The sequence below is a fragment of the Vigna angularis genome, chromosome 6 (genome assembly GCF_016808095.1).
Source record: "Vigna angularis cultivar LongXiaoDou No.4 chromosome 6, ASM1680809v1, whole genome shotgun sequence".
Classification (NCBI taxonomy): Eukaryota; Viridiplantae; Streptophyta; class Magnoliopsida; order Fabales; family Fabaceae; genus Vigna; species Vigna angularis.
The window spans coordinates 35194205-35198651 of record NC_068975.1 but is presented as its reverse complement, the minus strand read 5'-3'; positions in this window follow the sequence as shown (position 1 = coordinate 35198651).

Genomic DNA, 4447 nt, shown 5'->3' with positions numbered 1-4447 from the left:
TATATATATATATAAAATTAATGATTCAGTATGAAGCTTTAATGGCCCTTTTTTCCTTTTCTTTAAATTTTTCAATCATTTTGTTTTAATAAGTAATGGTTCAATTGTTATTTTAATACTGTAATTTGTTCACTAATTCTATATTTTATGATTTAATTTGGTGAAAATAATATCTGAAGTTAAATATAAAACATCACTTAATAATCCATTTTAATAATATATAATAAAATGTTAATATATATATATATATATATATATATATATATATATATGAGGATGAACATATCTAAAGTATGAGTAGAACATGTTTAGAGTGTATGAATTATTTATATAAAAAAAACTATGAGACCTTTTATACATAAAATATGTGGGTCTTACTTTTCTTTTATATTATTTTTTTTTCATATGAACAATTTAATACTTAATTTTTATTAAAATTATCAAATTTTATATATATTTAAATATTATTTTTAAGAAAATAATATTTAAATTTAAATCAATTTATAAAACTAATATATGAAATAAGATTGTATTAATGTACTTTAATTTTGGAAATTATTTTATTGTTGGAAAAATTTTAATCAGTAGTATGTATTCTCCTGTTAAAATTATAATATTTTTGATATTTTAAGTAAATTAACAAATTTTGTTTTCTCATCTACTCTTATTTTATGTTTCTTTAAAGTTTTTTATATATAATAAAAGGAACCGTCAAAAAAAATTAATGAAATATTTCGATCATATTAAGTGAATCACACATTGTATTCATTTTGTCTAAATTATTTAAAATTTATCTTTTTAAATAGAAAATTTGATAAAATGAAACATTAAAAATAAATTTTACAAAAACAGTTTTGAAAATAGAAAACTTGAAATTTTTTAAGTTAATTTTAGGATCTTTTATTTATTTTCTCTACTTTCTTCTTTATTTTAAACTTTATTTCAAACTTATAATATTTTATAAACCTAAATTATATAAATCCAAGCCTTCTATTTTGAAATTTAAGCTAGAGTATGAAATATTAAACTTTCGTGTTTGTGATATTGCACTAAAATTTGCACCTAAACCTATTATACCATATTTTTTTTCAAATATATTATAGTTGTCATGCCTTATTAAAACGCACCTAAAACCCCTCCTGTCAGAGTCATTTAAAACGTACCCAAAACCCTCTGCGCGGACGCCAGATGTCAAGCAACTAGGATTCTGAAATTAGATAGTGGAAGGCAGGTGTCGGTAGTAGAGCAGACGCTCGCTTGGACGTGGGAAGAAAATGATTGTTTCTGAAACTTCCGTCCCACTCTCCTCTGCATGCACCCTCCTTCCCAAACTCTGAACTTTTCATTTTCTCCTCTTTCTCACTAGAAACTCTGTCTTCTCTCTAAGAAAACTCACCTTTTTACTCCTCCGATCATCTTTCAGACACCGTTCGGTTTGTGAAGCTGAGTTGGTGAGTCCTTCTCTGCACCCAATCGTTCTATCTCCTAGGCATGCAAATCCAGTTTTAGTTTCCTGTGTTGATCGTCATTGTTAAAATGAGTGATTCTGAGAGTGTTTGATTTTCTTGGTTTAGTTGATAAGCTGTCAAACATTGAGGGTAGAAGAATTGGTGGAGGTGAACTGTATTTCTGCCTCTAGGACGTTCGTTCACAGTAGAGGTAAGGGAAGCTTATTTAATTTAATTTACCTGCTTATTTGGTTGTATGAACGATCGCTTATTGACTGAAAGAAATACAATGCATGATGGTTGATATGTTTAGAGTGTATGAATGCGAATATGAGTATTTGTTTGGAGTATGATTTATTAACATGATGTAGAATTATGAAATACGTAAATTGACGTTTTATGTGAAGTTATAAGGTTATGAAATGATGTATTGAAAAATGAGTTGAAGATAAATGAAAATCTGAATATGAATTTCTCACTATGATAATGTGCGTTCGTCATTGAACGGTCTTTGACCGTTCGGTGTTTCTAGTAAACTCCTTTGAAAATGAATTCTTTCATTTGGGAAGAATTCTAGTTGAGGACGAGCGCCTTCTTGTAATAGTGCTATGTTTGAGCGTTCGGCCAAACGTAGATGTACCTGAGTGTTACGTGAGGAACTGAAAATCTTGTAAACAAGTATTTGTATATTTAGTTATTCTTCAACACTATCTCCAACGTGTCTTATCATAATTATTATTATTAATGTTTCTATTATAAGTTTAAATTAGTGATAGGTCTCAACCCAAGCTTTCGTAATGAGTGGCGCTCGGTCTTATACCGAACGCTCATACTCGTTTTTAATTTATCAATCTTGATGAAACAGCGTTCGTCCAATTTCAGTAGAATCTCTTTTACCGTGTTCGGTCATTGACTCGCATTAGGTTTCTGTATTTGAATTATTCCAAATATGGTTCTTTAACGTTGTGATGTGTCTACATTCGTTGGATCCAACCTAGAGCTTCCATACTTGATTTATAATTTGAATGTTGGTTTGAACTCCCGAGAGTTAGTTCATTTAACTGATTCACGATATAAATAACGTTCGTCATATATTATATATAATTGTACCTGGTTCATTCACTAAATCTAATAGTAACTTTTTCGGTCTTATTCTATTCGGGAACGGAAGAATTCTCTGTCTCGTTCCTTTCGTCCTTCCTCGTTCTGAAGAGGAATGAACGTTCGGTATTTGATGTTCTTAGAATTTGTGATAAAGATGACACTAAAGTGAAGAATTATAAAAGATGAAGAGTATATGAGATGAATAAAAGGTTGTGGATTTTGAACGAGCGTTCCGGGGAGGAACGACTCATGAGTGAATATTTGAAAGTTGTAAAGTATGATTGTGGTAATGCTAAGCTGTCGATTCATCCTGATGTTCCGTGAGTACTCGTCCTCACGTAGAGGAGAGTAGGTCATGTGTGGGAACGGAAGGAGGTCCTAGTCCTTAGGGGTACTTTGGACAGATAGGACTAACCTCGGGTGGCAGCTGATGAGAGTATTCCAGTTACTACATCACCCGGGTGCACGAACGTCGTAGCTACACAGGTTTCATACAATCCGGACGGTCGGTCTAGTAGTAGGCCTTGCTTGAAACGTATTGTGAACTTTATCTGTGTGTTGATGGTATGAATTGTATGATTTGTAACTGAATTAAATTACATAAGCTTACCCTCTATTCTCTGTTATGTCTTGTTTTATACGTCCGTCTTGTCGTTGCAATAATCATCCGTGTGGATGTGAGCAGAAGCGGACGCGCTGTTGAAAGATGCGCTGGAAGAAGGAAATTTGGAGGAAGAGAACCTCATCGACGTTGAAGTTAAGGCCGAATCGTAGGACGTTCGGTCAGTAGTTTAGTTTTAGTATAGTCAGGTGGTCGTTCGATCACCTTCCCTTTTGTTTACCTTGATCGTTCGGTATAAGTTTTGTAAACCGTTCGGTCAAAATTTCCTTAAGCTGTGTAGTAATTGGTATAACTTTTGTATGTAAGGCCGTTCTGTCATAATGCGTATGTTCCTTAGTGTAAAGACTGATCTGAATTATTAATTAATGTGATTATTCTATTGTATAGTTCTGGATTGTATTTTTGCGATGTTACAATAGTAATATCTATAATTTTTCTGGCTAGACCCAATTGTCATCGTTCACACAATATCATGCATGTTTTCAAAATAAATTGAGCAAAATAAATTAAAAAAATGATATAAGTGTAAATCTTATTCATAATTGTCATTAGTTAGAAACTAATTCATAATTATCACCATTTATAAAAAGAGAAGAATATTTGTGATCCGTCACAAAAAGAAGGAGAATCATCGATTCAATAGGTACCAAATCGAACGGATGTCACCTCTAAACTCAATTGCTAAAATTTTCTTAACAGATTTGTTGAATGATTCTCTGCTAAAATATTCTTGTGAAACTTTCCCATGCAAAAATGTCCATGAAATTTAATTAATATTTTGTTTTTTCAAGGTTATAAATTTAATAAATATTTGGTTTTCATAAAATTTTATTTGATATTTTAATTTAAAATGTATATAATTATAATTTATTTCAAAGTTTTTATTGAAAAAATTGATGACGTAGTTTTAATATTGAATATTCAATAATATTATGTTTCATTTTTAATAAATTTTTTTTTTATAAAAATAATTAAATGATATAAAAATAGTGAAAAATCCGTTATCTGAATAAAATTATAAAATAGACAAAAATTTAAGTTTGGTACGGAGACGAACTTTCTTTTTGGAATGATATTTAAATTATTGTGTATTTAAATTATTATTGATCTGAATTTAAAAATATTAAACTAATATATATATATATATATATATATATATATATATATATATATATATATATATATATGGGTTTGCTAATTCACGTCTGTTTTTTCAGTTGGTACATTTTAGGAATATGTAGGTTAAGGGTATTTTAATAATTTTTATTCTCAA